This window comes from Barbus barbus (genome assembly GCF_936440315.1).
Source record: "Barbus barbus genome assembly, chromosome: 48".
NCBI classification, from domain to species: domain Eukaryota; kingdom Metazoa; phylum Chordata; class Actinopteri; order Cypriniformes; family Cyprinidae; genus Barbus; species Barbus barbus.
In genome coordinates, this window is record NC_136726.1 from 12,858,800 (window position 1) to 12,872,746 (window position 13,947).

The 13,947-nt window shown below is 43.8% G+C and overlaps 1 pseudogene across 1 annotated transcript in view; it reads left to right on the top strand.

Annotated features, from left to right (window-relative positions):
* LOC306867008 (solute carrier family 23 member 1-like) overlaps window positions 1–13,947 on the top strand; it is a 63,688-nt pseudogene that overhangs the window by 24,776 nt on the left and 24,965 nt on the right. Inside the window, exons 3-5 of the transcript in view lie at window positions 3,557–3,698; window positions 9,869–10,021; window positions 11,867–12,048. The product of the transcript in view is annotated as a solute carrier family 23 member 1-like (transcript). The remainder of the gene's footprint in view (window positions 1–3,556; window positions 3,699–9,868; window positions 10,022–11,866; window positions 12,049–13,947) is intronic.

The window sequence follows — 13,947 nt, forward strand, 5'->3', positions numbered from 1 at the left end:
ATTAACAAAAGCAAAAAAGGCCTCTAACACTAGCTTGCTCTATTCTTTTTCTTGAAAAAGAAATCTTGCTATGTATACTGCATTAAGCTAATTGAGACTATTATTATAGCACTTGCATATCATTGCTCTTTTGTTGATTTTGATTGCTTCCATTGTCCTCATTTGTAAGTCGCTTTGGATAAAAGTGTCTGCTAAATGACTAAACGTAAATGTAAATAATACAGCTGCAACAAGGTCAACAGAAATTTGGCCCCGCTACTCACCCAATACTGCATACAAACAGTCTGCCACATGAAATAAAGGAAACAGAAGTGATCACCAGTGCACCCTCGTGACAGTGAATAACCAATTAGAAATAACAACAAATTAATGCACCTACAGCCGCCTTCACCCCATTGATGGCGCTGAGAAAAGGGGCTACAAGAAGCTCTCTCCTCTTAAAGAGGCAGTCGCTGCACACCTCTGCTCACCCATGGCTTTGGGATGGAAAGCCAAGGCTGTTCATCCATCTAAGCCCTGCAGAACCACCTAAGCCCAGAGTCTAGGCACAGTGGGACAGGCGAAGACAGGGCTTCACACTATTGCAGTCCTCCAAGTTTTCCCGCTTCAGCCCAGACCCAGCGGCTTTTAGGGAGCTCTGCAGCACTACTGACCTGGCCCTGTGTTGCACTAAGACCACAACCCAGGTGATCAGTAGGTCAATAGCCAGTTTGGTGGTGCTTGATCACCACCTCTGACTCAACCTGATGGAGATCAAGGATGCAGACAGGACTACGTTCCTCGACTCCCCAGTCTCCCTTACTGGGCTGTTCGGACCAGCTTTTGGCCATTTTGCGGAATGCTTCAACGCAGCTCAGAAGTCGTCGCAAGCCATGCACCATTTCCTGCCTAAGCGCTGCAGCTCGGCAGCTGTTTCAATTCGCCAGAAGGCTCCGCTGACTCAACAGCCTGCAAAATCTGCTCTGTTACCCACTCAGCCACAGTCTAAGCCAGAGCCTGAGCTCTGACAGAGTCCTCAGCCTACCAAGCATTACACGTTTCCCTAGCGCCAGGACCCCCCACCCTAAGGTGACGTTGGACCCTGATAAGTCCTGCTGAGGCCAGACCTCAAAGAAGTCTCGCGTTTGCCTTCAAAACCCCCATTCAGCTCTGAGTGTTGGAGGCTTTGTTCACAGTCAACTCAATCAAACTACTGTTCAGACAACATTATAGGGAAAGGGAAAGGAAAGTGGTGCCAAGTATGGTGACCCATACCCGGAATTTGTGCTCTGCATTTAACCCATCCAAGTGAACATACACCCGGAGCAGTGGGCAGCCAATGCTGCGGCGCCCGGGGAGCAGTTGGGGATTCGGTGCCTTGCTCAAGGGTACCAGTTATGGTATTGAAGGTGGAGAGAGTGTTGTTTATTCACTCCCCCAACCTACAATCCCTGCCAGACCTGAGACTCGAACCCACGACCTTCGGGTTACAAGTCCGACTCTCTATCCATTAGGCCACGACTGCCTGGCCACGACTGCCTGTGTGGTGGCCTTCATAAATCACCAGGGTGGCCTCAGGTTAGGTCTCTTTAAAAAATGGTGAGATGCCTCCTCCTATGGGCTCAAAGCAACCTGGGCTCCTTGAGGGTGGTGCATGTGCAGGGCGGCCTGAACCAGGGAGCGGACATGCTGATGGTTTGGGAGATCTGTGGGAAGGCAGATGTCTTCACTTCAGAGGACAACTCGCATTTCCAAACATTTTCCCCCGAGGAACAGGACGCGCAAGTCAACACTGCCGCTTTTCAGTTGAAAAGTTCTGATGAAATGGTATTCAGTGCCGACTTATATAGGCAGTTGGCCCAGCCCATTTTTCCACAAATATAAACACGTTAAGGCAGATCGGGATCGGCGCATTCCCTTCAAAACGAAAGTAACGTTAATCCTCTGTGTCTTCAGCGGCTCAGATGGCGGGAGTAAATGACGACTGCTATGTTCATTATTACATCCAACAACAAAACACCTCAATCGCTTAATCGGAGACATTCTTATATTCCCCTGCACCGGAGTCAACACAATGGCGGACAGCTCTCAGCTCACTCAGGGCGGGTCTAAGGTAAGACGGTCTTGTCAATCAACTATCGTGGGAGCGGCCTGTGCAGAACTTCGTCATTCTGACAGGAATCTCAGAACAGCCTGATTTGAGAAAGGGGATTTTAAAATAGGAATAATTTTTTTTTATCATTATAGGGTGGATGTGTACATACTTCCAACACATTTTTATGTTCAAACAACATGTAAAGTGAATTTTGCATCCAATGACCCCTTTAACAGTTCAGAGTGAATGTACAGCTTTCGCTTCCGTCTTCAATACCATGGCTGAGGTGAGACCCTTGAGCAAAGCACAGAACCTCCAACTGCTCCCCGGGTGCTGCAGCAAAAAATGACTGCCCACTGCGTGTGTGTGTTTGTTCACTATTCACTGTGTGTGTGCACTTGGATGGGTGAAATGCAGAGCACAAATTCCAAGTAATGGGTCACCTTACTTGACCACACGTCATTTCCTTTCCTTTCCTTTCCTTTCCTTTCCTTTCCTTTCCTTTCCTTTCCTTTCCTTTCCTTTCCTTTCCTTTCCTTTCCTTTACTTTACTTTACTTTACTTTCTCAAATCATCATCAGCATGAGAGCCTCCAGGCTTTGCTGCCACTCTTGATGGTGTTATTGCTTTATTATATGCATCTTATGAGGGGAACATGAGCCAAAGCTTTCTACTTATTTGTCTGGATGACACATGGAGATCAAAGGAAACCGGTCAGGGGGAGAGAAAGGGCAGGAAGGTACACAAGGGACTCACATCAACATGTGAGGTGAGAAGATGTGCTGACGCAAAGAGTACAAAGAAGAAGCCTCATTCCTCAAGAAAATTAGCTTTTATCTCCTCAGTGTCACAGGGGGGAGTAAAACACAGGGGGAGACTTGGTATTTCATGGCAGCGCAGAGCCCCCAACGTTTCTGCTTTCATTACCAGTGTTTTTAAACTAATTCAATTTCTGAAGGGTTATGAAAGTAAGTTCAATTCAAAACTGTTTTGCCTGCTCTATTTGACTCCTGGAGAAAGGCAGCTGTGAAGACATAAACCAGAACAGGCAAAAAACAATAAAATAACAGGAATTTATGTGTAGACAGCATAAAGCAGCAAACCAGTGTGAAATTACTAATTTATTTCCCTGTCTCCTGCTGTGTAAATTCTCCCCGTGCACAGTCTCCATATCCACACCGTAATCTCCTGTCAAAGATGCTGAGCATTCAGCCAAGTTTTACATTTTCTGAGCCTGACAAATTTATGAAGCTTACTACTGAGTTAAAAGGGGCTATCAATTCACAACAGATAGGCCGACATCTGTCTTCAATTTCTCGCACATCTCTCTGGCTCAGTCAGGCCACGTTTAAGATTTGCAACATTTTTTGTGATCATTCGTCTTCCCTCATGGCTCTCCCCTTATAGTATGTTGTTTGCTGTGAACCTAAGCCCGATGTCATGGCATTAGCTATATTCAATCCTGTTTCCTGCATCACACAGCATTACATACTGGCATTCGGTGGCATTCTGGCAATTCCTCTCATCCTAGCTGAGCCGTTGTGCATCAAGGAGAACAGCGCTGCCAAAAGTCAGCTCATCTCTCAGGCCTGTGCACTTTGCTACAGACCACCCTCGGAACCAGGTACTGGGATAAACATTCCTCAAAGTGTGATTTATATACATTGTCAGAAGAAAAATTTTGCATTAGTTCATAATTGATTCTATTATTTTCGTGTTTATCTCTATGAAGCTGCTTTGACACAATCTGTATTGAATAAAGCACTACGGTCATTCTGTGTCAACTGAACCAGAGGTCCCCAGTTCAAATTTTAGATTTGGTTGATATTTTTTTTCTGTAGAAAGACAAACATATATGGTGATGAAAGCCAAAATATTAAATGTTACAGATGTATATTTACTGAGTAATCTACTATTTTGTAGAGGGAGTCAAAATGACAATTTTCACCTGAGATTTGAAGCCATTTTACAGGGGTGTAAAAATGACTAGAAAGTTGGCAGCATCATTTTATTTTTACTCTTTTTGTGTTTTTTGCCTCAAGTTTGCATGCCTGTAACTCAAGAACTATTAAAGATATCTTAATATCCTTTTAGATTCTGGTTCTTAACAAACATTTCCTTTTGGTATCTTCATTTTAAAGTCCCTTGCTGGTTCATTCCTATGATACAGTATGGAGATCTTAATGTGGCAATTAGTAAATTGGTAAATTGTTCACATTTTCAGTAAATTGTTCCACATTTCCAAATGTGGGCCAGTTTTCATACAGCTGAAAAACAGCTGGTAGTTATTATGTTTAAAGAGAAATCTCTGAAGAACAAATAATACTGAAAGTAGAAGTGTATCTTGTTTCCAACTATCAAAACAACAACACACCTCTCTGAGTGCCAAAAATAAAATACAAATTCCTCAGTTTACATGTCTTTAATTCAAGAAGTGTTAAAGATATCTTAATGTCATTTTAGATTCTTGTTCTTATGAAACTTTTATTTTTAATTTAAAATTTTATACTTTATTTTTAAGGCCGGACATGGTTTAAGGCTGGAATACACTACAAGACTTTTAAAATGTGAACAGATGAAACACTAGGCATCATACACATACCGACTTTGTAACTAGTCACAATGGAAAACTGGCCATCACACACTAAACGACTGAGGATCACACACTACTAGGCTTTCAAGTTGCTCCTATCACAACAAACTCGTGCATAAACCTGCGTCTTGTTGCTAGGAGACACCTGACAAATAAAAACGATATCGGCTCAAAATATCAAACATGTTTGATATCCTCTGACTGTGGGATCAAAGTCTGAAATTAAAAAATCTGTGACGATTATATACTACGTGATTTTCTGTGGAAACTGTCAACTCTAATCTGCAGGCTGGCTTTGACTTTCAACATCTAGTGTCAACTTCTCTAGACTCATTGGAAAATCAGGGCAAAAATCATATAGTGTATTCCAGGCTTTAGTCTCATATATATCAGGGTGTCAATGCAGTAACGAGTAGTTACAATACTGCTTATTTGAACTCTCGGTGGCTTCAGAAGCTGTTAAAATGAACAAAGTCCCATCTTCCAAATATCCCTAAAACAGATTCAAATATAGATTCTTATAAATACACTTTTGAGAGCAAGTTAATGTGCCTCAACTGTGGATTTTTTGGTATGCAGCGAGTTATGTTTATGAAATTATTTTGATAGAAGGAAACTAAAGACCTTTCTTGTTTAAACATTTATTTATTCTAAAGCCCTTCCTCTTTAAATGTAGTAAGTATCAGCTGTGTGCAAAGTGAACCACATTTGGTTTTTGATCACTAAAAAAAATGGGTAAAATTCAACAACATGGAGCTGCTTTGAAATCCCCATATCTATGGGAATGAACTATATGGGCCATTGAAAGTTAAGATTTCAAAAGGAAATCTCCATATCTCAGGGATTGAACCATTGAGGGCTTTTAATACTCCTTGAGTTACAGGCATGCAAACTTCAGGCAAAAAACACAAGTCATCAATTAAACTGTCATCAATGGCATATAATAAAACAAAGATTGCTAAAATCAACAGATTTTACTAATAGACCTACCAATCTTTGAGTAAAAATAAAATAATGATGCTGCCAACTTTCTAAAGTTGTTTTTACACCTCTGTAAATTAGCTACAAATCTCAGGTGAAAATTGTAATTTTGTCCCCCCTCTACAAAATAGTATATTAATCAGTAAATATGAACAAAATCATAGATTTCAGCCGGGGAAGTTTCGAAATTTGGTTGATTTGACATAGAAGGACCCACTATAGAAATAAAGGTGACTTGACTTGATTTGATTAGTACACAACCTAAAAAAATAAATTTTGAAGAATGTTTCAACTGGATTTGTCCTTACAATGAAAATCAAGAGCATTAATCATTTAACCTCACCTCATTGACTTTTTTTTGTAAAAACGTCTTTAGTCATATTAAATTACATTTATTTAAATATAGCATTTCATGCAGTACAGATTGTTTCATAGCAGCTTCACAAAACTAAATAGGAAAATATCAGTGTTGTTACATTTCAACTTCAATTCTAGTTTGCTTTCCAGTTGTTCAAACAGATGAGCATGGCGCTAGCAATGCCAATGTCATGGGTTCGATTCCCAGGGACAGCAATGTGTAAAATATATGTGGGTGCTATGTAAGAAACTATAGATTTAAGTGTCTGCAAAATAAAAAAATGTAAACTTCACATTTCAGCTCTACAGAAGACATTTTAAGTCAGTTCAAGTGCAGTGTCAATGTTATATCAGTTTTGAAACCTCAAGCTATAAGGCAGTTCTAAAGAGGACAGGTCATACAGGTTTGAAACAACATCAGAGTTAGTTAATAATGACAGATTATCAATATAAGTACCTTAAAATCAGTCTGGCTCTAGTCATTTTCAACCAGAACATTTGCTTTTGATTATTTTTATGAGAATCAGAGGACCGTGACGTCGCCCGGTATGGCGCAGCCGGGGCCCCACCCTGGAGCCAGGCCCGGGGTTGGGGCTCGTATGCGAGCGCCTGGTGGCCGGGCCTCCCCCCATGGGGTCCGTCCGGGCTCAGCCCGAAGGAGCGACGTGGGGCCACCTTCCCGTGGGCTCACCACCTACAGGAGGGACCGTAAGGGGCCGGTGCAAAGAGGATTGGGCAGCAGTCGAAGGCGGGGGCCTCGACGACCCGATCCCTGGACACAGAAGCTAGCTCTAGGGACGTGGAATGTCACCTCGCTGGCGGGGAAGGAGCCTGAGATTGTGCGTGAGGTTGAGAGGTTCCGACTAGAGATAGTCGGGATCACCTCTACGCACGGCTTGGGCTCTGGAACCACACTCCTCGAGAGAGGATGGACTCTTCACCACTCTGGAGTTGCCCATGGTGAGAGGCGGCGGGCTGGTGTGGGTTTGCTTATAGCCCCCCAGCTCAGCCGCCATGTGTTGGAGTTCACCCCGGTGAACGAGAGGGTCGTTTCCCTGCGCCTACGGGTAGGGGATAGGTCTCTCACTGTCGTGTGTGCCTACGGGCCGAACGGCAGTGCAGAGTACCCGGCCTTCTTGGGGTCTCTGGGAGGGGTGCTGGAAAGTGCTCCAACCAGGGACTCCGTCGTTCTACTGGGGGACTTCAATGCCCACGTGGGTAGCGACAGTGACACCTGGAGGGGCGTGATTGGGAGGAATGGCCCCCCTGATCTGAACCCGAGTGGTGTTCAGTTATTGGACTTCTGTGCTAGTTACAGTTTGTCCATAACGAACACCATGTTCAAGCATAAGGGTGTCCATCAGTGCACGTGGCACCAGGACACCCTAGGCCGTAGGTCGATGATCGACTTTGTGGTCGTTTCATCTGACCTGCGGCCGTATGTCTTGGATACTCGGGTAAAGAGGGGCGGAGCTGTCAACTGATCACCAGCTGTCAACTGATCACCACCTGGTGGTGAGTTGGATCCGATGGCGGGGGAGGAAGCTGGACAGACTCGGCAGACCCAAGCGTACTGTGAGGGTCTGCTGGGAACGTTTGGCCGAGTCTCCTGTCAGAGAGATCTTCAACTCCCACCTCCGGCGGAGCTTCGACCGGATCCCGAGGGAGGCTGGAGATATTGAGTCCGAGTGGACCATGTTCTCCACCTCCATTGTCGAAGCGGCCGCTCGGAGCTGTGGCCGTAAGGTCTCCGGTGCCTGTCGAGGCGGCAATCCCCGAACCAGGTGGTGGACACCGGAAGTAAGGGATGCCGTCAAGCTGAAGAAGGAGTCCTATCGGGCCTGGCTGGCTTGTGGGACTCCTGAGGCAGCTGACGGGTACCGACAGGCCAAGCGAACTGCAGCCCGGGTGGTTGTGGAGGCAAAAACTCGGGCCTGGGAGGAGTTCGGTGAGGCCATGGAGAAGGACTATCGGCTGGCCTCGAAGAGATTCTTGCAAATCGTCCGGCGCCTCAGGAGAGGGAAGCAGTGCCCTACCAACGCTGTTTACAGTAGACGTGGGGAGCTGCTGACCTCGACTGGGGATATCGTTGGACGGTGGAAGGAATACTTCGAGGATCTCCTCAATCCCGCCGTCACGTCTTCCATTGAGGAAGCAGAGGCTGGGGGCTCAGAGGTGGACTCGTCCATCACCCAAGCTGAAGTCACCGAGGTAGTCAAGAAACTCCTCGGTGGCAGGGCACCGGGGGTGGATGAGATCCGCCCTGAGTACCTCAAGTCTCTGGATGTTGTGGGGCTGTCTTGGCTGACACGCCTCTGCAGCATCGCGTGGCGGTCGGGGACAGTGCCTCTGGGGTGGCAGACCGAGGTGGTGGTCCCTCTTTTTAAGAAGGGGGACCGGAGGGTGTGTTCCAACTACAGGGGGATCACACTTCTCAGCCTCCCTGGGAAAGTCTATGCCAGGGTACTGGAGAGGAGAATACAGCCGATAGTAGAACCTCGGATTCAGGAGGAACAGTGTGGTTTTCGTCCGGGCCGTGGGACACTGGACCAGCTCTATACCCTCTACAGGGTGCTGGAGGGTTCATGGGAGTTTGCCCAACCAGTCCACATGTGTTTTGTGGATTTGGAGAAGGCATTCGACTGTGTCCCTCGCGGCGGCCTGTGGAGGGTGCTCCGGGAGTATGGGGTCCGGGGTCCTTTACTAAGGGCTGTCCGGTCCCTGTATGACCGAAGCAGGAGCTTGGTTCGCATTGCCGGCAGTAAGTCAGACTTGTTCCCGGTGCATGTTGGACTCCGGCAGGGCTGCCCTTTGTCGCCGGTTCTGTTCATAAGTTTTATGGACAGAATTTCTAGGAGCAGCCAGGGGCCGGAGGGTGTCAGGTTTGGTGACCACACGATTTCGTCTCTGCTTTTTGCAGATGACGTTGTCGTGTTGGCTTCATCAAGCCAGGACCTTCAGCAGGCACTGGGACGGTTTGCAGCCGAGTGTGAAGTGGCTGGGATGAGAATCAGCACCTCCAAATCCGAGGCCATGGTCCTCAGTCGGAAAAGGGTAGTTTGCCCACTTCAGGTTGGTGGAGAGTTCCTGCCTCAAGTGGAGGAGTTTAAGTATCTTGGGGTTTTGTTCACGAGTGAGGGAAGGATGGAATGGGAGATTGACAGACGGATCGGTGCATCTTCTGCAGTAATGCGGTCGATGTACCGGTCTGTCGTGGTGAAGAAAGAGCTGAGCCGCAAGGCGAAGCTCTCGATTTACCGGTCAATCTACGTTCCTACTCTCACCTATGGTCATGAGCTTTGGGTCATGACCGAAAGGACAAGATCCCGGATACAGGCGGCTGAAATGAGCTTTCTCCGCAGGGTGGCTGGGCGATCCCTTAGAGATAGGGTGAGAAGCTCGGTCACTCGGGAGGAGCTCAGAGTAGAGCCGCTGCTCCTTCACATTGAGAGGGGTCAGCTGAGGTGGCTCGGGCATCTGTTCCGGATGCCTCCTGGACTCCTTCCTGGGAAGGTGTTCCGGGCGCGTCCCACTGGGAGGAGACCCCGGGGAAGACCTAGGACACGCTGGAGAGACTATGTCTCCCGGCTGGCTTGGGAACGCCTCGGTGTCCCCCCGGAAGAGCTGGAGGAAGTGTCTAGGGAGAGGGAAGTCTGGGCATCTCTGCTTAGACTGCTGCTCCCGCGACCCGGTCCTGGATAAGCGGAAGAAGATGGATGGATGGATGGATGGATATTTTTATGAGCTCCATAATTCAATGAAAGGAATATTACAGTGTTTTTTTTTATGACTACTGCCAGTGCTTTTATGATAATATGTAAAATAGGCTTGACGCAAAATAAACATCCTTTACATTTTCCCAGGCTGCCGATCCTCTATCCTCTATCCTATTGGCTATCCTCGCCCTTCCCAAGTGGAGATGCCCAGACATGAGTGCCACCCCTCACCTCAATGCCACAGATTCTGCAGCACTCCTCGTGGATGGTGATGAGGTGTGGAAAGTCCGCATCCGTGAGGTAATGTAGGAAATGTCACTTCAAAGCTGATCAAAAATAATTGCAGTGTTCACTTCTTATATTTTATTTATTTATTTTATTTAGTCATTTAGCAGACGCTTTTATCCAAAGCGACTTACAAATGAGGACATAAGAAGCAATCAAAATCAACAAAAGAGTGACAACGTGCAAGTGCTATTACAAGTCTCAGTTAGCCTAACGCAGTACAGATAAATAGTATTATTATAAATTTTTTTATTTTTTTATAAAAAGACATAGATAAAATAAAATTAGAATAGAGAGTGCTAGAGTTAGAGGGTCAAATAAAGATGGAACAGATGAGTTTTTAGCCGTTTCTTGAAGATGGGTAAGGATTCGGCTACACGGATTGAGTTGGGCAGGTCATTCCACCAGATGGGAACAATTAATGAAAAAGTCTGTGAAAGTGTTTTTGTGTGTCTTTGGGATGGTACAATAATGCGTCGTTCACTTGAAGAACGCAAGCTTCTAGAGGGCATATAAAGCTGAAGTAATGAATTTAGGTAAAGGGGTGCAGAGCCAGTGGTGGTTCTGTAGGCAAACATTAATGCCTTGAATTTAATGCGAGCAGCTATTGGTAGCCAGTGCAAATTGATGAACAGAGGCGTGACGTGCGTTCTTTTCGGCTCATTAAGGATTAATCTTGCAGCGACATTTTGGATTAATTGTAGAGGTTTAATAGAATTGGCTGGAAGACCTGCCAAGAGAGCATTGCAATAGTCAAGTCTGGACAGAACAAGAGCCTGAACAAGGAGTTGTGTTGCATGTTCTGAGAGAAAGGGCCTAATCTTCTTAATATTGTATAATGCAAATCTGCAGGACCGGGCAATGTGGTCTGAGAAATTTAGCTTATCATCAATCACAACTCCAAGGTTTCTGGCTGTTTTTGAAGGAGTTATGGTAGATGAGCCTAACTGGAAGGTGAGATTGTGATGAAGCGATGGGTTAGCTGAAACTACAAGCATTTCTGTCTTAGCTAGGTTGAGTTGAAGGTGATGGCCCATCATCCAGCAAGAAATGTCTGTTAGACACGCTGAGATGCGTGAAATTATATATATATATAATATATAATTCAGAATTATAATTCTTATATGAAATATAAGAGAAACACTGTTGATTTATGTACACAGTAGAGTGAAAAAAATTGTGACGTCATTAAACACATTGATTTAATTTAGAGTAAATACAATTCATAAAAAGGATTCATAAGATGTTTATATGTAGTTTGTTTTAGAAGCTGCCAATACAATGAAATTATTTCAGTAATGTACAAAAACATATGTAAGAATACTAATGCTAATGAGATCATGTTGAATTATAAGTTGTCTGCTCATTTAAAATGTGTGTTTACTATGAGATTAGATAATTTATTTTTTATTAGTGTAATAATCTTACCTTTTAAGTCTGAGGTTTTGAGAGCAGCTCTTGTCTTGAATAAGAGGAAAACATAATACCGGTATTTAATATTTTTATGACCAAATATTTGCACTCAAGGGCATTTTGAGCTGGGTTCATTTTGAGTCATATTGTTAAAAAATATATTGGTGTTTTCTGTATTGGAGACTTTCTGTTGTATTTACCGTGAAGTTATTATATTTTATCGGGTAATTCAGATATAATAATTGTTCACAGATTTTCATGGCAAAAACAAATTAGTTTTTATTATGGAAAAAAAAATTAATGCATAGTTTAATACAGTCAGTCTGCACAATTTAAACCCTTTCCTTCCCAAAAAAGACCTTGTTTTTTACCTTGTTAAATTAATAAAACTGAAACATTTTCATGCATTTTCTCAGAACATTCTGACCTCTTCTTCTCTTTTCGTAGATCCAGGGGGCCATTCTAGTGGCCTCAATGCTTCAGCTTGTTCTGGGACTGTCAGGTCTCGTGGGGCTAGTGCTGAGGTTCATCGGGCCGCTGGGCATTGCTCCCACCATCAACCTCATCGGACTGTCGCTCTTCATCCAGGCCGGGCAGAAGTCAGGAGCCCACTGGGGAATTGCGGCTTTGTGAGTTACTGTGGGGTTATGGGTAACTTTGAGGGCCGAGTCCATTCAGTAATTTGTATTTCTGGTTGTGCAGACTATGCAATGCAAGGCCCCTTTAAAAACAAAACTCAGGGTTGAGAGTTTATCTGTAAAGATCAATCCCCTTTACTGTTTTCATACTTGATAATACATCGCTCAGATCCTTTGCTGAAAAATGTTCATTGTTCATTACTCATCCTCAAGCATGTTGATAAGGTTTGAGCGTCTCACCCCTCAGACCTTCCCTGTCCAGGTGCCTCTGAGTAAACAAAGGTTTGAGGCACATATGTTTGTGTCAGAGACTCATTAGGACATAGTAAAGGTCTCATCCTAAGCCCTGTAAATTAGATTTAGGTTGTGGCTCCCAGTAGCATTAACTATTGTACAAGAGAAGAGATGCAAAGGAAAAAAGTGTCTCTTTTTTCTTTTCTTTTTTTGGTACAGGTATGTGTGCGTGTGTTTGCATTTTTTTTTTTTCTTCTTTCTTTTTTTTGCTGATATGCTTTCATTTGAAGTTCATTGTTATTTATTTATAAAAGCAGATTCTATTTATGAGGATTTTAAATGAATTGTCACATTAAAAACAATCCTTAATCATAATCCTATTCCTCATTCTAGTCCAGTCTTTAATCTGATCCTCACTAATCTTAAACCTTTACTACATCATATACAATGTGAAACCCTTTGTTACTGAAATGAATCAGATAAATTCAATCAAATTATATGTGTTTTTAAAACATGCCTTGGTTACAATCAGTTCATAGATTATTTACATTTTTTCTCTAAAGTAAGATTACATTTAAGATGGTTCAACGTGGCAGATACTTGGAAAGAATTAAATTTTTCTTTGCTAAATCTACAAAACAGATAAAGTAATAGATTAAAATAACTATGATCAGAATTAATTTTATTATATAGGCCTATATATATTGTGAAAAGTATTGTGAAAGTATTCATAGCCCTTCATTTTTTTCGTTTTATGCTGCATTAAAAAAATTCCACATCAATCTACACTCCATACACCATAATGACAAAGCAATAACAGGTTTTTATCATCTTTCCAAATTTATTAAAAATAAAAAACTTAAAGATTCCATTGCATAAGTATTCACACCCTTATTTGGGACAGTTGAAATGTAGCTCAGGAGCATTCATATTGCTTGTAGATGTTACTACACTTCGAGTGAAGTTAACCTGTGGCAAATTCAATTGAATGGGTATGATTTCGAAAGGCACACACGTCTAACAGCTGCAAATGCATATCAGAGCATAAACCAAGCCCTGAGGTAAAACAAAAAACTGCCCGTAGAGCTCAGAAACAGGATTGCATCAATCCACACATCTGGGGAAGAGTTCAAAAAAGTTATGTTGCATTGAAGGTTCTCAGAAGCATGTAGTCTCCGTTACCCTTAATGGAAGAAGTTTGATACAACCAGGACTCTTCCTAGAGCTGGTGTCCTGGCCAAACTGAGCAATTTATGGAGAAGGGTGACCAACATCACTGCAACACTCCTCCTGGGCTTTATGACGGTGTGGCAAGACTCTTTCATCTCCTCAGTGAAGACACATGAAAACACACTTGGAATTTGCAAAAAAGGACCCTCAGACGGTTAGAAACAAGATTCTCTGGTATGGTGGACCTCAATTCCAAGCATCATGTTTGGAGGAAACAAGGCACTGTTCATCATCTGCAGAGTACCATCCCAAAAGTAAAGTGTGCTGGTAACAGCCTCATGCTGTGGGGCTGTTTTTCAGCAGCAGGGACTGAGGAACTCATCAGAGTAGAAGGAAAGCTCAACACAGCCAAATATAGAGATAGCTTTAATGAAAACCTAGTCAAGAGCATTCAGAACCTCAGACTGGGCAGAAGATTCATCTGCC